The following is a 21,067-nucleotide window of genomic DNA, read 5'->3' on the forward strand; positions in this document are numbered from 1 at the left end:
CAAGGTCACACGCCACCTTTCTCACATTTCTAATCGAGTGTTGAAGGGTCAAATGAAGACAAAGATTTCCCTCCTCAAGACAATTCGTTTGCTTGTGTCTAGACCAATATTATATTGCAATGCTATACATTTTCCTAAAAGCTAGAGTTTAAAAATACCTTCTATAGAGTCAGAGTCAGATAACAGGGAAATGTGTGCTCTAGACAATGGGCTTTCAAATACAGGAAACATCTTCCTCTACCTCCCATACTTTGGCTCCATCATAATGAATTTTGCTAATAGGTTTACTGAATGGTAGCAATAAATGTTCCCGGTCCTTTCAATAACCTTTATCCTATTTGGTTTTATTTTTTTCTCAAGGCATTCCAGGTATGCAATGAAATCATCTAAAATTATAATGTTGTTTTATACTATATCGTGGCTAAATGTCTCATCTAAAAACATTCTCTGATACACCATAATTAGACAATGTTAATAGTGCTTGGTATGAATCTGGAGTTTGTGTCCCGCACAAATGCATACACCATAACCCCCAACTGATGGTGTTGGGAAATGGGGTCTTTGCAAGGTGATCAGGACACAAGGACAGAGCCCTTATTAAAAAGGCCCCAAGAGGCGTGCTTGTCCCTTCTATCATGTGAGGACACAGCGAGAAGTTGGGATCTGCAACCCAGAAGAGGGACCTCACTAGAACCCAACCATGCTGTCAGTGTGAACTTGGACTTCCAGCCCCCAGAATATGAGAATAATTTCTGTCATTATAAGCCACCCAGGCTGTGGTTTTGCTATAGCAGCACTGAATGGACTAAGACAGTACTGAAATACCACGGTGGTGACAGGGAACTCCTCTGCAGGTTCTGGAATCTTAAGCCAAAATACTTATACTTCACAACAGAAATCATAGTGCTGGACTTTTGGGATGTAGTCCATTCATTAAAATAACTCAGCCTATATAATAAATACCCTGTATCCCGATTAATTAAGCAAATGTTTGAATTAATGAAGAGATGGGTGAGAGGTGTCGAGTTGTCTTCTTTCAATAATTTCAGATATAATATGTGGATATGCTCCTCCACGTGGTGTATGTCTTATTACGTGTCACTTGACTGGGCCATGGGATGCCCTGATTCTGGTTCAACAATTTCTGGGTGTTCTGTGAGGGTGTTTCTGGATGCAACTAGCATTTGAATTGGAAGACTAAGTAAAAGATCACCCTCCCCAAGTGGAGTGGGCATCACCCAATCCACTGAGGGCCTGAACAGAACACAGAGGTGGAGAAAGGGAGGATTTGCTCTCTCCTCCTGACTCACTAGGCTGGACATTGGTTTTCTCCTGCCCTCAGCTGGGAATCACACCATCTGTGCTTGGTTGCTCAGGCCTTCGGACTTGGACTGGAGCCACATCATCAGCTTTCCTGGGTCTCAAGCTAACAGACGCCAAATCAGGGACCGCTTATTCTCCATAATGGCATGAGCTAATTCCTCATAATCAATCCATCTCAGCCTCTCTCTGTCTCTCTGTCTCCCTTCGTCCCTCCCTCCCTCTCCCTATACATATATATAGGGCAGGGCACTTGCCTCACTGCTAAAGAATAAGAGTGAGCCAAATGGAAAACAAGAAATTCAAGCAAGCACCACCTTAACCCAGCAATGAATATCAACATCTCCAGGATGTTATGTGGGTATCAAGTCCCCCAGGTAGGTTGACAGAGAAGGGCTCTACAACTGTGTGGTATTCTTCCAGAAAACCCTTAATCCTCATCCAATTATGAGAGGAAAAAAAACAGACTAAACCTTTTTTCCTTACGCTGTCAGGGTGCTGAAAATAGTATGCGGCAGTCCCTCAGAGAGTTAAACACAGCTACCGTATGACCAACAAATTCCACTCCTAGGTACATACCCAGGAGAAATAAAAACACACGTCAACATAAAAATTTGTAAACAAACGTAACATATCACCATCACTCATGATAGCCAAAAGTAGAAAAACCTCCATGACTATCAGGAGATGAACAGATAAACTATGGTATATCCATGCAGTAGCATATTATTCATTCAAAAAGTAATGAACTACGGCACATGTGATCGATGAGGCATGAACCTAAAAACACTACGTGAAGTAGCCAAACATGCAAAAAGACCACATTTTGTATGACTCCATTTAAATGAAAATGTCCGAATAGGCAAATCCATGGAGACAGAAAACACATCTCTGGTTCCTTGGTTGAGGGTAGATGCGAGATTTAATGGAATTCAAGCATAATGGGACTTTGGGGGTGATGGAAAAGCCTACAGCTCACTTATGCTAATGACTGCACAACTCCATGCATTTACTAAAATCATTAAATTGTACCTAAAATGTGTGAGCTTATGTCTAAATTATATCCCAATAAGTTGTTTACAATGTGATGTTGGCCTAGGTCTCCTGTTGTACCTCAGTGAACCCAGCCTTTTAATAAAAAGTCTTGGGGCGCCTGGGTGGCTCAGTCAGTTAGCGTCTGCCTTTGGCTGAGGTCATGATCCCAGGGTTCTGGGATCGAGTCCTGCATTGGACTCCCTGCTCAGCGGCGCCTGCTTCTCCCTCTGTCCCTCCCTCGCGCCTGCTTTCCTCACCTCTCTCTCTCAAATAAATAAATAAAAATCGTTCAAAGACCAATGTACTGTACGGTGACTAACATGACACAATAAAAAATAAAATAATAAAATAAAATAAAAAAGGTCTGATGCATGTGTTTTGTAATAAAAATGGATCTATATAAAACTGTCATTGTATCTCGGGCCTGCTGATGTCCGGTTCCTCCAAGCAATGACCTTCCCCCACACATGCACCCCGGGCGCTCTTGTGTGCCAAGTGTGATTTATTACTTCACATCTTCCGACTGTGGTGGTGGCTTGAGAGTTGGTCCAGGACAGAGTCAGGGCCTGGCCTGTGTGACATGACCTTAACATGACTACTTTCCTTCTCTCTGCGGCCTTTCTCAGGGGACTCCACTTTGGGGGACAAAACTGTAACTGGCTTTCCAGGTGTCGGTGTGGCAGGACTTCTCACAGGGCTACATAGGTGCACACTCTTTGCACCAACCATTTCCCTGTTACAGGTTTATCTTCAGGACATAGTTAAGGATGGCAGTGAAGTATTGGCTCTATGGATTGCCCTCCGATATTTTCTCAGTTTCACTCTGGGCCTGGATTCAGGAAGGAAGACCAAATGAGCAAACATCATGAAGGGGCAGAAGGAAACAGGAAATGTAATGATAAGGAATATAAGAAACACTCGAATTCCAGAAAACATGGGTTGTGACAATTGGTTATGTGACATCCATGGGATGGAACTCTAGTCAAACATTCAAAACAATGATAATGAAAACACTGATGAGAAGTGATTTATTCCTATCAGATTAGCAATCATACATGTTCTTTCAAAGTGTGGAAAAATGGAAACGCTCATGCCATTTTGTTAGCAATCGGCGTTAGTGGTAGTATTCTGAATATATTGTAATATACAATTTTCTGGATTACATAGTTTGAAGAAGAATCATTTCAGGAACTGAATAAAGAGATGCTCACAAAGATACCACATATATGTCAGCAAAGTTTCTAAGTATAGTATAGTTTATAACAGAAAAAAAAATGGTAAAGATAAACAAAATTTTTGTCACTAGGATACTGGTGAATTCAATTTTGTGCCTTCCGTAAAAGATGAAACACGAGGGGATGTAAATAAATAAATAAATAAATAAAATAAAGGTAAAAATTTGTTTGTAAGTAATTTAAAATGTCATCTTAGAAATGCATTTGTGGAAAGATGGTCATAATAAAGAGCAAAGGTGGGTTATAAAGATAGTAAGTGGAAAGGATCCCTTTTTGCTTATACAGGTCTCACTATTTATCTAGAAGTCTCAAAAGATAAAAATGAACATCATCTTTTTCTTCTTCTCATACAGCTTTCTCTTGAGCAAGAAGAGTTAGTCAGTATCCCTGGACCTTGGGTACGCTGCTTTTCCACCAGACTTCCAGAAAGCTCTGTCTTGTGGGTTTGGGCCACAGGCCCCTCCGCTCCCACCCTCCGGCTCCCTGATGTCCAAGCTGCAGTTCAGGCTTCTGTCGGAGTGGCACCAGCATACCACCTCATTCAAATTTCTCTACAAAGACAGGTCAAAGCAAAAAAAAAAGAAAAAGAAAAAAAAAAAACAATACCCTTTCTGAAATTTCAACTTATGTACCTATGTAGAAGTGATTCTAATTCTGTCCGAAAAAACTGCGGGTCTACCTAGGAGCTGGCAGGAAAGAAACATTACTTTTTTTTTGGTTCTTTGACTACGTCTTTGTAGAGAAATTTGAATGAGGTGGTACGTTGGTGCCACCTCCTGACAGAAGCCTGAACTGCAGCTTGGACATCAGGGAGCCGGAGGGTGGGAGCGAGGGGCTGTGGCCCAAACCCACAAGACAGAGCTTTCTGGAAGTCTGGTGGAAAAGCAGCGTACCCAAGGTCCAGGGATACTGACTAACTCCTTCTTTGCTCAAGAGAAAGCTGTATGTGAGAAGAAGAAAAAGATGATGTTCATTTTTATCTTTTGAGACTTCTAGATAAATAGCTGAGACCTGTATAAGCAAAAAGGGATCCTTTCCACTTACTATCTTTATAACCCACCTTTGCTCTTATTATGACCATCTTTCCATGTAAATGCATTTCTAAGATGACATTTTAAATTACTTTACAACAAAATTTTTTACCTTTATTTTATTTATTTATTTATTTATTTATTTACATCCCCTGCGTGTTTCATCTTACGGAAGGCACAAAATTGAATTCACCAGTATCCTAGTGACAAAAATTTTGTTTTTATCTTTACCATTTTTTTCTGTTATAAACTATACTATACTTAGAAACTTTGCTGACATATATGTAAGTATCTTTGTGAGCATCTCTTTATTCAGTTCCTGAAATGATTCTTTCCAAACTATGTAATCCAGAAAATTGTATATTACGCAATATATTCAGAATACTACCACTAACGCGCATTGCTAACAAAATGGCATGAGCGTTTCCATTTTTCCACACTTTGAAAGAACATGTATGATTGCTAATCTGATAGGCAATAAATCACTTCTCATCAGTGTTTTCATTATCATTGTTTTTGAATGTTTGACTAGAGTTCCATCCTATGGATGTCACATAACCAATTGTCACAACCCATGTTTTCTGGAATTCCGAGTGTTTCTTATATTCCTTATCATTACATTTCCCTCTGTTTCCTTCTGCCCCTTCATGATGTTGCTTCCCATTTGGTCTTCCTTCCTGAATCCAGGCCCAGAGTGAAACTGAGAAAATATCGGGAGGGCAATCCATAGAGCCAATACTTCACTGCCATCCTTAACTATGTCCTGAAGATAAACCTGTAACAGGGAAATGGTTGGTGCAAAGAGTGTGCACCTATGTAGCCCTGTGAGAAGTCCTGCCACACCGACACCTGGAAAGCCAGTTACAGTTTTGTCCCCCCAAAGTGGAGTCCCCTGAGAAAGGCCGCAGAGCAGAGAGGAAAGTAGTCATGTTAAGGTCATGTCACACAGGCCAGGCCCTGGACTCTGTCCTGGACCAACTCTCAAGCCACCACCACAGTCGGAAGATGTGGAAGTAATAAATCACACTTGGCACACAAGAGCAGCCCGCGGTGGCATGTGTGGGGGGAAGGTCATTGCTTGGAGGAACCCAGGACATCAGCAGGCCCGAGATACAATGACAGTTTTATATAGATCCATTTTTATACAAAACACATGCATCAGGACCTTTTTTATTTTATTTTTATTATTTTATTTTTTTATTGTGTCATGTTAGTCACCGTACAGTACATTGGTCTTTGAACGATTTTTATTTATTTATTTGAGAGAGAGAGTGTGAGGAAAGCAGGCGCGGAGGGAGGGACAGAGGGAGAAGCAGGCGCCCCGCTGAGCAGGGAGTCCAATGCAGGACTCGATCCCAGAACCCTGGGATCATGACCTCAGCCAAAGGCAGACGCTTAACTGACTGAGCCACCCAGGCGCCCCAAGACTTTTTTATTAAAAGGCTGGTGTTCACTGAGGTACAACAGGAGACCAGGCCAACATCACATTGTAAACAACTTTATTGGGATATAATTTAGACAATGAAGCTCACACATTTTAAGGGTACAATTTAATGATTTTAGTAAATGCATGGAGTTGTGCAGTCATTAGCATAAGTGAGCTGTAGGCTTTTCCATCACCCCCCAAAGTCCCATTATGCTTGAATTCCATTAAATCTCGCACCCACCCTCAACCCAAGGAACCAGAGATGTGTTTTCTGTCTCCATGGATTTGCCTATTCGGGACATTTCATTTAAATGGAGTCATACAAAATGTGGTCTTTTGCATGTTTGGCTACTTCACGTAGTGTTTTTACGGTTCATGCCTATCGTATCATGTGCCGGTAGTTCATTACTTTTTTTGAATGAATAATATGCTACTGCATGGATATACCACATTGGTTTATCTGTTCATCTCCTGATAGTCATGTAGGTTTTTTCTACTTTTTGGCTACTATGAGTGATGGTGATATGTTACGTTTGTTTACAAATTTTTATGTTGACGTGTGTTTTTATTTCTCCTGGGTATGTACCTAGGAGTGGAATTTGTTGGTCATACGGTAGCTGTGTTTAACTCTCTGAGGGACTGCCGTACTATTTTCACGACCCTGACAGCGTTAAGGAAAAAAGGTTTAGTCTGTTTTTTTTTCCCTCTCATAATTGGATGAGGATTAAGGGTTTTCTGGAAGAATACCACACAGTTGCAGAGCCCTTCTCGTCACAACCTACCTGGGGGGACTTGATACCCACATAACATCCCTGGAGATGTTGATATTCATTGCTGGGTTAAGGTGGTGCTTGCTGAATTTCTCTGTTTTCCATTTGCCTACTCTTATTCTTTAGCAGTGAGGCATTAAGTTTGCCCTGCCCTATATATATGTATAGGGAGAGAGGGAGGGAGGGACGGAAGGGAGACAGAGAGACAGAGAGAGGCTGAGATGGATTGATTATGAGGAATTAGCTCATGCCATTATGGAGAATAAGCGGTCCCGTGATTTGGCGTCTGTTAGCTTGAGACCCAGGAAAGCTGATGATGTGGCTCCAGTCCAAGTCCGAAGGCCTGAGCAACCAAGCACAGATGGTGTGATTCCCAGTCTGAGGGCAGGAGAAAACCAATGTCCAGCTCAGTGAGTCAGGAGGAGAGAGCAAATCCTCCCTTTCTCCACCTCTGTGTTCTGTTCAGGCCCTCAGTGGATTGGGTGATGCCCACTCACATTGGGGAGGGTGATCTGGTTTACTTAGTCTTCCAATTCAAATGCTAGTTGCATCCAGAAACACCCTCACAGAACACCCAGAAATAATGTTGAACCAGATATCAGGGCATCCCATGGCCCAGTCAAGTTGACACGTAAAATAAGACATACACCACGTGGAGGGAGCATATCCACATATACTATCTGAAATTATTGAAAGAAGACAACTCGACACCTCTCACCCATCTCTTCATTAATTCAAACATTTGCTTAATTAACGTGGATACATGGGTATTTATTATATAGGCTGAGTTATTTTACTGAATGGACTACATCCCAAAAGTCCAGCACTATGATTTCTGTTGTGAAGTATAAGTATTTTGGCTTAAGATTCCAGAACCTGCAGAGGAGTTCCCTGTCACCACCGTGTATTTCAGTACTGTCTTAGTCCATTCAGGCTGCTATAGCAAAAACCACAGCCTGGGTGGCTTATAATGACAGAAATTATTCTCATAATTCTGGGGGCTGGAAGTCCAAGTTCACACTGACAGCATGGTTGGGTTCTAGTGAGGTCCCTCTTCTGGGTTGCAGACTGCCAACTTCTCGCTGTGTCCTCACATGATAGAAGGGACAAGCACGCTCTCTGGGGCCTTTTTAATAAGGGCTCTGTCCTTGTGTCCTGATCACCTTGCAAAGACCCCATTTCCCAACACCATCAGTTGGGGGTTATGGTGTATGCATTTGTGCGGGGACACAACCATCCAGATCATACCAAGCACTATTAACATTGTCTAATTATGGTGTATCAGAGAATGTTTTTAGATGAGACATTTAGCCACGATATAGTATAAAACAACATTATAATTTTAGATGATTTCATTGCATACCTGGAATGCCTTGAGAAAAAAATAAAACCAAATAGGATAAAGGTTATTGAAAGGACCGTGAACATTTATTGCTACCATTCAGTAAACCTATTAGCAAAATTCATTATGATGGAGCCAAAGTATGGGAGGTAGAGGAAGATGTTTCCTGTATTTGAAAGCCCATTGTCTAGAGCACACATTTCCCTGTTATCTGACTCTGACTCTATAGAAGGTATTTTAAACTCTAGCTTTTAGGAAAATGATAGCATTGCAATATAATATTGGTCTAGACACAAGCAAACGAATTCTGTCTTGGAGAGGGAAATCTTTGTCTTCATTTGACCCTTCAACACTCATGATCTAGAAATGTGAGAAAGGTGGTTGTTGACCTTGTTAAGGTTAATTTCAGCGGGAACGTGGCGGGTCGGGGCGGGGGAGACACGGCCCTATCGGATGAGGGTCAAAGGCTGAGGCAAATGTGTAAGACTGTGTGTATTCTCAGTGGGACAGAGTACTAGGGGCTAGACAAAGCCAGGTAGAGATGGAACCAATGAGGACAACCAGCCCGCTTACGAAGGCCCTTGGTCGTCTGAGCCGGGTGCATGGTGACCAAGCTTGAGCACCACTGTGCTAGTAGGTAGTGGAACCAGGGCTCAAACCCAGGTCAGGTGTAATTTGCTTTAAGACAAAATTCTTTGAGAAACAAGGAATTATGTTCTCTGAATGTTTCTGTCAGGTTTTGCCTTTCGTATTCTTGCAGCAGTTAATTCATTTTCAAAGATAATACATAGCTTTCCTTCCTTGTGAGGAACAGTATTTGTGTGATACGGTTTAGAAGAGTAGGGATAAAGACAAAAGAGTTGCCCCAAATAGCCACAGTAAACTAAAATTAGATTTTAAACAGTGTTCAGGTGTCAGGAAAGGGACCCCAAAGTGAACCGTTTGCCAGTGGGTTGCAGAGTTGGTGGTTATTTATACTTTCCCCTCCATACTTGAATGTATTTTCCACACTGTCTAAACTGAGCGGGGATTCCTATCATGGTCAGAAACAAAGCCCACAACGGTACAGTCAATGGGAAGAGTAAGGGCTTTGGGGTCAGAAAGATGTGGGTTCCAGTCTGGGCTCTGCCAATGTCATATGACAGGATGGGTCACTAAGCTCCCCAAGCCTCAGCCCTCCCCCCACAATCCAGGGATTGAACAGAGGACCCTCCCTCATAGGGTCCTTGTGGGCGTTTGATGAGATCACAAGGGCAGTGTAGGTCACACAGGTGTTTTGGCCTCAGCCACGCCTGGGATGTGAGGCTCAGCTTTCTCATCCGTAGAGGGAAACACCGTGTGGACCCTATAGTTATGCCAAGAGATTCAATATTATTATGTAGATTAAAAGCTAAGTCAGTGTCCTGTTGTGCACACAGTGAATAAGAATATAGAGAATGATTATGTATCACCAGAATTTAATAGAGAGTTTCGCTTGCCTCTTGAATTTTCCATCTTTTCCAAGTTCATTTATATATTTTGGAAATATATTTTCAACAGTATTCCACAAAGTAAATCGTTTAAAACTTTCAAACCCGCAATTCTACCTCTGGAAGGTTGATGTGGCCCTTGCCATGGAGTACGGTGTCTGGTAAAAAGAAGAGACTCATTTAGGAGTTCTCATGGGATCTTTTAGAGGAGGGAACATCAATCCACAGGCTGCACAGCTTCTCTACAGTACCCGCCCCCGCTGCTCTCCATGGAACAACTCTGTGGTTCCATTGCTCACCTGGCCCATGTCCTGGGCATCCCTCTCAAAAGTGCAAGAGGTTGGGACATCTGGGTGGCTCAGTCAGTTAAGCATCTGCCTTCAGCTCAGATCAGGATCCCAAGTCCTGGGTTTGAGTCTCGCTTCGGGTTCCTTGCTCAGAAGGGAGCTTGCTTCTCCCTCTGCCTGCTGCTCTCCTTGCTTGTGCTCAGCCTCCCTCTCTCTCTCTCTCCCTCTCTCTCTGGGAGATAAATAAATAAAATCTTTTTTAAAAAGTACAAGAGGTGAATCCTGGGGCACAGCTTCAGACAGGACATTTGAAAGCTCTGGAGTCTTCAGTGCATTGTATGAGGCCACACAGCCCATGAGACTTTTGGAACTCACTCTCGTCGGACTCCTTGCAAATGAAAAAGTGTATCTGGAAATGGTGAGCTGGTGGAGTCACTGGATGGTTAAGGATAATCAAAGCATTATCTGTGTCTGACGAAACTTCCCACATGAGGTTTAAAGTGAGACCTGAGGGAGCCTAACCAGGGAAACTAACCAGGGAAAGAGGGGAGCGGAGAGCTAATCTGAGACCCCAACCAGTTTGTTCCTGAGGAAATCCTGTGTGGAAATCCACTACCCGGCAATTGGGCATCTCTGGAAAATTGTGCGTACCTTCACAGCACAATTGTAGAGGTGCATGAACCCCTTCTCTCTTTGCTCTCATCCCCAGGTCTGTAGTATCCACCAGCGAGTGGGATGCTAGCCCGATGTTTCACATCTGTGGAACCCTAGAGGAGAACACTGCTGGGTAAAGGGCTTTGGCTATGATTGTTTTACATACACTTTCACCACTTGCAATGCAAAAGAACGTTTCGTAGATTTTTGTTTCGTTTTCTCAAATAATTGTTTTCTTTGGAGAAAATTCAGAAATTGGTGGTCACTGCCATCTAGTGACCAGACCCAGAAGGGCGGCTTGGACCATCCTTTAGCAGGAAACCTTGGAAAGAGGGAGAGAAGAGCCCCATTACAGGGAATTTTCTGGAAGTTTATGTGACAAATAAAGCATTAAAGGGTGACTCAGACAGAGCCCGAGGACATTAAACCCCATGTCAGGAAGTTTTCTTCAGCCCCTCCCACCAACGATTCCTAGAAATCTGCACGTGTGTGTCTGTGAGAGTGTGAAATATATAAACGTGTACACATACGTACACACATGTAGACATAGACGTACGCACACATATAGACATACATATACATACACATGTATATGTAGTTGAGATGCATTCAAACATCTTTTTAAAGATTTTGTTCATTTATTTTTTTATTTATTTTTTATACAATACTTTTTTATTGTGTTATGTTAGTCACCATACAGTATATCCTTAGTTTTTGATGTATGTAGTGTTCCAGGATTCATTATTTGCGTATAACACCCAGTGCACCATGCAATACGTGCCCTCCTTAGTACCCATCGCCGGCCTATCCCAGTCCCCCACACCCCCTCCCCTCTGAAGCCCTCAGTTTGTTTCCCAGAGTGCATAATCTCTCATGGTTCATTCCCCCTTCTGCTTACCCCCCTTCACTCTTCCCTTCCTTCTCCTACCGATCTTCCGGCTATTTCTTATGTTCCATAAATGAGTGAAACCATATGAGAATTGTCTTTCTCTGCTTGACTTATTTCACTTAGCATAATCTCCAGTCCCATCCACTTTGCTGCAAATGTTGAGAACTCGTTCTTTCTGATGGCTGAGTAATATTCCATTGTATATATGGACCACATCTTCTTAATCCAGTCATCTGTTGAAGGGCATCTCGGCTCCTTCCACGATTTAGCTATTGTGGACAATGCTGCTATGAACTTTGGAGTGCATATGGCCCTTCTCTTCACTACGTCTGTATCTTTGGGGTAAATACTCAGTATTGCAATGGCTGGGTCATAGGGTAGCTCAATTTTTAACTTTTTAAAGTTAAAAAGTTTTCCTCCACACTGTTTTCCAAAGTGGCTGTACCAACTTGGATTCCCACCAACAGCGTAAGAGGGATCCCCTTTCTCCACATCCTCTCCAACATTTGTTGTTTCTTGCCTGGTCAATTATTGCCATGCTAACTGGAGTAAGGTGGTATCTCAATGTGGTTTTGATTTGAATTTCCCTGATGGCTAATGATTTTGAACATTTTTTCATGTGTCTGTTAGCCATTCATATGTCTTCATTGGAGGCAGCCCACGGAATGGGAGAAGATATTTGCAAATGACACTACAGATAAAAGACTGGTATCCAAGATCTACAAAGAACTTCTCAAACTCAATACACGAGAAACAAATAATCAAAGAAAAAAAATGGGCAGAAGATATGAATGGACACTTTTCCAATGTTCATTTATTTTGAGAGAGTGAGAGGGAGTGTGCTCTCAGGCCAGGGGAGGGGCAAAGGGAGACGGGGAGAGAGAATCTCAAGCAGACCCTGTGCGGAGTGCGGAGCCCTACAAGGGGCTCGATCTCATGACCCTGAGATCCTGAGCCGAAATCAAGAGTGGATGCTTAGCTGACTGAGTCACCCAGGCGCCCCAAACATTATTATGATTTTTTCGTTTATTCTACAAGTATTTACTGCATCCAGACTCTATATATCAGACATTTTAAATATGTTTTCTTTATTTAAAAGTGACTTCGTTTCCAAAAATCATCTCACAGGGTAACTCTATAAAGCTTAAAAGAGCCAGTGAAGTGCAAATGCACTTTTAATTGCATCATTATGTATTTTGAAGCTGACTAGCAAATGTAACTGGTCACATGTGAATGTGAGACATTTTCTTTTGCTTCTTTACTGATATTGAAATATCCAGTTTATTAGGGACATGTTTATCAACTGAAATAGATCAATAACCCATTTTAAAGAAATGTCAAGGGATAGTTATTGAATATTGTCCAACAATTTGTAAAAGTGGAAAAGCCAGTATTTGCATGTTAGAGCCAAAAAACTACAGTGTTCATAGAAATATGTCTTTGTGAAGCCATTTGAAGGAAAGACTCGGAAAGCGGATGAGAGCTGCCACTAGAGATTGGGTTCCTGCCTCCCCTGTTGCCACCAATTTCACCACCCAAAATTATTTAGAACGTGTGTCTATGTTTGCCTGCATTATTTTTGTAATGAAATTCCCAGCAAAGAATCTACTACAATCTTAGGTATTTTTCCCTCGTTATTTTTCTGATTTCAAAATTAATATATTTGTCCTGAAAACAAATGCGGTTCAGAATGAATATTTATTAGGGAATTTTTTCTTGTCTGTTTCCTTCATCCTGCTACACAGCAAGGTGTCCAGACTTTGTAATTAAATTTCTATTTTCCAGCTATATTTTTGTGTGTAGAGAATTTGTGTTCTCCAGCTATATTTTTGTATGTAGAGTAGTATAGAGGTAGACTCGCACGAACATATATATTTCTTCAAAATTTGGATAGCAATACATCTACTGCTCTTCAGTATGCTTTATACACACATACACAGACATATACATATGTAATTTGTTTTATACTTTATTATTTTTTTAAAAGTAAGCTCTATGCCCAGCGTGGGGCTTGAACTCAAGACCCTGAGATCAAGGGTCGTGTGCGCTACTGACTGAGCCAGCCAGTCATCCCGTGGTTTTATACTTTAATCTTTATATATTTGACTGTGATGCATAGTTGGGATTACTTCACTGTGGACTTTGAACAACACTCTTCTAGGTAATCGGATTTATTTACATAGGGTAACAATAAACATTTGTTTATAAAAGGTTCCAAATATTTTCCCAATAATTCACATTTCTTTATATTTAACATTTTTGCTTGGGATAGACAAGGTCTTTTTATAACTTCCCTTTAATTTTTCTAACTAAATTTGTAACATAGTTAACGTGGTCCCAGGGTCGCATATCTAGATTTAAATTTCTCTGCTGTGTATGTCACGGCCACTTTGTGCTCAGACAACCCACCAACCCACCGTTGGTGAAGGTGATTGTGGAGACGCGACGCCGGCCCCTCCGCCTAGAGGCACGGATACAGCGCCCCATCAGCTGGCCTGTCTGAAGCCAGGTGTGCGGCCCAGGCCGAAGCACAGGGTACGTGACCTCCATGGCGGGAACGAAATCATCATTTACAGAATTACTTTAAGCCAGAGGCACATTACATATCCCCTTTAAGCTAAACAAGTGTTCAGGTATCATCCCGGTTTTTCACAAATGTAGAATTAGATATAAAGCTTTTTCCACTGTGTCCTGACGCCTTTAAGGCTCTGAATGACTGAATCCCCAGGGGTCTGGTAATTGATGAAACCCTGTGTATTATTCACTTTTGCTATATTATTTTTAAAACATAAAGTCAACAAAAACTTAACGCCAACTTATGTACTGTCAAAATAAAAAAATGAAAAGCTGGGAGTAAATCTGTGCAAATGTTATTACAGACCTTGTGCTAATATGCGTGAACATAAAGGTCTGTTGCTAACCAGTCGATGCAGAAAAAGAGCCAAAAGATATGAATAAATAATTCACTGAGAAGCCAAAGTGCTTACTCTAATAAACACTGGACAGATGCCAAAGCACATTAGCTGAAGAAATGAAAATCTGGAGAAGTCAAAAGAAGTGAAAAGGCCAATTTGCATAAAACTACTTACGTGGTTGATCATTTAAAAGTAATATGTGTCCATACGGAATACTCGTGTTTTAAGGTACGTAGTCACATTACCTAAAGAGAACACATCTGGAAAATGAGCACCAATCTGTCTATAGTGGGTACCTGTGGGTTACAATGAGGGGATCATTGAGATGGAAGGTGCAGGATAATTTCATTTCCTAAATGTGTATTTGTAGGGTTTAATATTTTGACGTTAGGTAAGTTTGTGAAAGAAACACTTAAAATATCTAATAACTAACGGGCAAAAAAGTTCACATATATTTTTACCAGTTTATAAAAACGTTCACCTGACACTGTTTTGTAAAATTTTAAAAATTTCCATGCTTGACTTGGACAGTTTATCTGTGTCTGTGTGTGTGTCTTACACTTCCCACACTCCAAACGTTCACGCACTCTCGTTAGCAGATTTCTTTTTGGCTCACTCTGGCTGGACTTGTCCCTCCCTTTCTTTGGCTGCGCCCCTCGAGCCAAGACTTTCAGAGCTACAATTCTGGATCTGACCGCCAGAGGGCATCTATCCACATTGACTGCGTTATTAAAAGGAAAAACCATGCTTTTCCCCCCTGCTCTCCTCATAGCGACCCACCAACTCTTTGCTGTTTCCTTTACACTTCCCAGCTGTTTTGTGTGTAACCTCTGTGGAATGTGCTGGAGTTATTTCCTGCCACGTGGCTATTTTCAAATGTTTCTGTTACTTTACCCTTATTTCAGACCTCATGTACGGTTGTCCCTTGAACAACGTGGGGTTTAGGGGCACCGACTCCCCCCAGCTGGGTCAAAAGTCCATCTATAATTTTTGACTCTCGAAAAACTTAACTGCTAATAGCTTACTGTTGACTGGAAGCCGTAGCGATAACATAACCAGTCAATTAACACCTACTTCGTATGTCATGTGTATTATGTACTGTATTCTTACAAGAAAGTAAGCTAGAGAAAAGAAAATGTTATGAAGAAAATCATAAGGAAGAGAAAATACATTTACAATAGTGTATTGTAAACAAAACAAAACAAAAAAACCTCCTTAAAAATGGACCCGTGCGGTTCAAACCCGTGTTGCTCAAGGGTCAGCTGTATTGCAGAAAGAGTTCATTGCAGCTGTGCATGGCCACGCCTTCCTCTCTCATGAAGCTCAGTTCCGGTCTCCATTTCTGGAGATACTATGTAGTATCTGAATGACCCCAGAGAGACTCCTTTATCTGAGACTCAGCAATCTCAGAGAAGGCAAGGAGCTGGTGACTGTGTGGTCAGAGTCCCTTTTCGAGGAAAAATGAAGGGACACCATGTGATGCAGTAGGCCGCAGAATCTTCTGGATTTGCAGCTACCAGTACCTGGGTCCCAGGCCTCCTGACTCTTGCCAGCCTCCTGTGCAAGAGTGGTGCAGTTCGAAATGGCTCCTGCGGCATTAGGCTGGTGGCAAAACTCAGGGAAGTTACGTGTTTTGTTTTTCCTTTTTCTTTTTTCTTTTGCTTTTTGCGTTTGTTTTGTTTTGCTTTTTTTTTTTTTTTTCTGTCTGCCAGGGCTCTCCTCTCTATGCCTTTGGGAAAGGGTTTTCCTATTAGGACTCCATCTTATTTGTGTGGCCCTGACAACATGGTTTGGGGTCTGCTCTTGCCTTCCTCGGCAGCCCTCCTGGATCTTCTCCAAACCTCCAGCTACAGACCCCACAGATTCACCTCATGAGCACCCTGCGAGGACACTGGTGACGGGTCACTTCCTGCAGGTCACCCCATGGATGGGTTGGTCAGTGCTGGTCCTCCGTGTCAGGACGCCCCCAGGCCAGGAGGTTTCTGGGCCCCCCTCTCCAACCCCATCCAACAAGACACCCGGCAGTCCCCCTTTAGATGGAGGGTCGCAAGGGCCAGGGCTGAGTGTTTTCTATTCTCCTGAGACATGACCCCAGTGGGTCATGACACGCCTATCCTAGTTCTACATGGAAAACCTCTCCTCCTATGGCTATGGTCACGACTGAGGTGAAATCTTTCCCTCGGCATATTCTGCATGTTTTCTATTAACTATATTGTATGATGCTTTGACAAAATAGGGGCCTTGTGGACCTGGTGCAGGGACTGCCTCTCCTAGGGTGAGCTAATTCCTTGAGATAGCAGTCAACACTTTTGATACGCAAACCAACCAATCCAGAGTTCACACCTCCCACCACCTCCTTTATCAAATTCTCACACCCCAGTTCAGTATTCTCCTTGCCCTAAATCATCCCAAGTCCAGATACTGGACCACTAGGGGCCCCCCGCCTAGCCCAGTGTCCACCAAAATTATTCAAACTATTCAATCCAAAGCTTAACTCGGGATCCTGATCCCGCCTCTCCCAGTCCTTCCCATTAAGCCAGAATAATGACTCTGGCTCATGTTTCCCCCTCATTCTCTCTGCCTCCTGACCAACGCAGGTGTTTCCTTATGTGGCCCTGAGTGTTATGGCGTGTCCCCTCCTCTTGGGAGCTGTAGGTAGTAAACTCCTCTTTCAAGGACATTGTTTCCATGTCTGTCATCTTACCGTACCCAAGTCAAGCGAACCTCAGGTGTATTTTCAGACAGCTAGTTGAGGGGAAAGGCCTGAGTCACATGGTTCTCCCAGGTCAGGGGTTTGGCACGTGGAGAGGGTCATTTGAAGCTGGTGGGGGTTGTTGGAGATTAACATTCTTGGGAATCATGTAAAGGTAGGAGAGGGACAGAGAACCCAACATTACCTTTGAATCGTCACCCAACTCTTCAGGCTAGATTGTATTATGTTCATGGGAGTTCCTCAAGTTTTCCTTTATGGCCCAACATGTGACTTACTCTGCAATGTTCCATGTGTAGTTATTATGTGCATTGTTCCATGTCAATTAAGTGAATACATTTGTTAGTAACATTTATTTTTTAAATGCGGAATGCTTCACAAACTTGCGTGTCGTCCTTGCACGGGGGCCATGCTAATCTTCTCCGTATTGTTCCAATTTTAGTATATGTGCTACTGAAGTGAGCACTTGTTACTAACATTGTTTAAATGTAATGCATCTAACTGAATTTTCATGTGCCTGTTTGAGCTATCACTCAGTGAGATGTGTTAAAATCTCCAGTTGTGATAGTGGATCTGTCCACTTCTCCATTTACTTCTGCCAGTTTTAGCTTTTACTATCCTATACGCAATTCCGATGTGTGGGCTTTCCCCCCACACATTCAAGCAAGTCTCCTACACAAGCTGGGTGTCCTGTAATTTAACTCAGGTTTCACACTACCTACCCGGAGATAGCATCGGATTCCTCAGGTTGAGGGCTCAGTCCCACATGATCGCCCTCTACTTTCGATGTCAGTCTCGAGTCCAAGTTGTTACCTGTGCTTCTGACTGACTGGCTATAAGTCAGAGGTTCCCAAAACCCCTTCCTTGGGTTCGATTAATTTGCTAGGGTGGCTCACAGAACTCAGGAAACCCATTTCCTCACTAGATTACGAAGGATATTAAAGAATAGGAATCAACAGCCAGATGAAGAGATACTTGGGGTGAGGCCCCAAACACAGAGGCTTCTGTCCCCGTGGAGTCCGGGGCATGACACGGTGGCACGTGGATGTATTCGGGTTTACCAACCTGGAAGCTCTGAACTCAGTCCTTTGTTGTTTTTTTTTTTTAACCCCCCTCCAGACATCAGTAGTTTATTGTTTGTTTAGTCCAAACACATTCAAAGTGGAAACTCAGAGAATACTTTTCCACCTGAAACAATTAAACTAGAGTCTCCTAGCATATAATGCTGAACACCTTACAGCAATAAAGATGGTAATCCATTGTCTTCTTTACCTACTAAAGCCAAGCTGGTAAAGCCAATTTGGTTGCAATAGTGTCATAAGGATAGAATATTACCATAAAAAATCAGCAAATAATAGTAATGCTCAATGAATATTTTGACTCTGGTTCACTGAAGAGTGGACAAAATGTTAAAAGTCCACACCACTGCAGGTGAACAATCACCATGGAGGCTTCCTTAGATAGTCATGATTAAATCATTGGCCATTGGACTCAAATCTCCAGTCCCTCTCCCCTCCCCAGAGGTCAAGGAGGTGGGACCAAAAGTTCTAACCCTCTAATCTCATGGTTGGTTCTCCTGGCAACCAGCCCCTAACCTCTGGTGTTTTCCAAAAGTCATCACACTAACATGACAAAAGACAGACATGATCACTCTCAGCACAGAAAATTCCAAGAATTTCAGGAGCTTTGTATCAGGAGGGACAAAGACCAAAAACTGCATATATTTCTTTCTTTTTTTTTTTTAAAGATATATTTATTTATTTGAGAGAGAGAGAGTGCGCCCCGGAGTGTGAGTGCACCGGGGAGGAGGGGAGGGGCAGACGGAGGGAATCCCAAGCAGACTTCCCACTGAGCATGGAGCCCACACACCGGGCCGATCCCATGACGCATGAGATCACGACCTGAGTCGAGACCAAGAGTCAGACAACCCACTGAGCCACGCAGGCACCCCACTGCGTACATTTCTTACTGTGAATCACGATATCACAGCTTGGTGTATTTTGGCTCTATATAAGAGGTGCAAATAAATTTAGAATTGTTTTATCAATATCTTCTTGTTCAATTGAATCTTTTATTGTTATGAAATCTCCCTCTTACCTCTAGTAATGCTTTTGTTTGAAATTATACGTTTATCTTATTAATGTGGGTACACTAGCTTTCTGTTGGTTAGTGTTCAAATTGCCATTTCCCCCCAATTTTGTACGTCATTAAATTTCACATGTGTCTCTTTTAAGGTGCATTTGATGGAATTTTTATCTAGTGTGGTGTTTGCCTTTCCACCTGCAATATTTCATCTGTTTACACGGAATGAAATTAACAGGCATAATTTGGCTTAACCACACCATCCTAATATTTGCTTTACATTTATTTTTACCTGCTCTAATTTCCTTTTCCTTTCCTTTCTCTTGAAATAATCTGTATTTGACTATTTGATTTTTACCTCATTTGGCAAGTTAGTGGCACATTCTTTTGTCATTGTCATTCTTGTAGTGTTTACCCTTGAGATTACAATATACACGCTTAACTGTCAATTACTTTATTTCTATATTATGAGAAAACGCAGGAACCATAGAATACCTTGACTTCATTTTAACCTTCCCAAGTTGCTCTTATGCATTTTAATTATCTATATATTTAAATCCCAGAAAACATTATTGTCACGTATTACACAGTTAACACTCACTTAAACTCGTTTACATCTTCGCCAATGTCATTTTCTTTCTTTTATGCATCTGTCTTTCCACCTGGGCTCATATTTTCTCTGCCTGAAGAAGCAACTTTAGTATTTCTTTTAACTTGAGGCTTTGAGGGCCAGATTTGCCCAGTTTGCTACATTAAAATGGCTGTTCTCCATTTTTGAAAGACATTTCTTTCTGGGTATGGAATTCTAGGTTTGCAATTATTTTCCTTCTGGGCTTGGAAGATAGAAACTCACTCCCTTCAAGATACCATTGTTTCTGTTGACAGATTAGATTCCAGTCTGATTGCTGCTTCTGTGGGGATATCTGTCTTTTCTTCCTCTCTCAGCTTTGAGTATCTGCTCTCTACCTCTGGGTGTCAACAGTATTACCGTGATAGACCTACATTTGGTTTTCCTCATACCCCTCCAGGTTTGACAAACAGGGAGCTTCATGAATCTGCAACTTGATGTCTTTTGTCGCTTTTTAAACTTGCCGACTATCATTTCTTTAAATATATCATCTGCACCACGCCCTTCCTTTTTTTCTGGGACCAACTGAACATGCGTTAGTGTTATTCGCTCTAACACCTTCAACTCTCGCCCCTTCTCTTTCAGGATCCTCCACCATGTTGTCTCACCAGGCTTCATGCTGCATATTTCTTCAGACTTGCTGTCTGTTTTTGTACTTCTCCATCTAGGTGGGGGAACTTGCCTTTGACTCTTGAAACTTAACACCACACAGTCAGGACAGATTCTATTATGAGCTTCGAGCTCAGGTTGGAGGAGGGGGTTATAGTCATTAATTAACTTGTGCCGGGTCACCCAGCCTGGAAATGGCAGAGAAGGAACTAAGATTTCAGAACGGGCCCTCTGCCCAACCCTTCCTCCTGTGCTTGTTCTCTCCTGGGCTGAGAATGCTCCCTACCTCTCATCTCCCAGGAGGCAGATCCACAGTGGAGTTTTCCAAACTTTGAAGCATGCTGCTGGCTATATTTCCTTTTAGATTAAAAAAGTCAATGATATTTCTTCATTATCCGTAAACGCTATCACAGGACTTTGCTCTGTTATTCAGGTCATTGATGTGTTTTCTACCTTGATTTGGTTTTAATTTTGTTTCTTTTATACTGTCCTTCCTGATTTCAGAGTACATTGATAGACATACTTCCTTTCAAAGAGGAGCTAGATACCTGGGTGTTTCCCTAGGAAGTATGAAAACGGGTATAAACGTGGCATTTCTGGCATTCATCCTTCATGCATCCGTGAACAAGATGGAGAAGCAGCAATGAATGGTGCTTATGTGGACC

The 21,067-nt window shown here is 42.1% G+C and overlaps 1 non-coding gene across 1 annotated transcript; it reads right to left on the reverse strand.

Annotated features, from left to right (window-relative positions):
* Positions 1–17,442: 17,442 nt before the first annotated feature.
* Positions 17,443–17,549, reverse strand: LOC121103939. Its single transcript, XR_005836230.1, has one exon. It is a non-coding gene; the product is annotated as a U6 spliceosomal RNA (small nuclear RNA).
* Positions 17,550–21,067: the final 3,518 nt, after the last annotated feature.

Source organism: Ursus maritimus (assembly GCF_017311325.1).
Source record: "Ursus maritimus isolate PB19 chromosome X unlocalized genomic scaffold, ASM1731132v1 scaffold_X1, whole genome shotgun sequence".
Taxonomy (NCBI): Eukaryota; Metazoa; Chordata; class Mammalia; order Carnivora; family Ursidae; genus Ursus; species Ursus maritimus.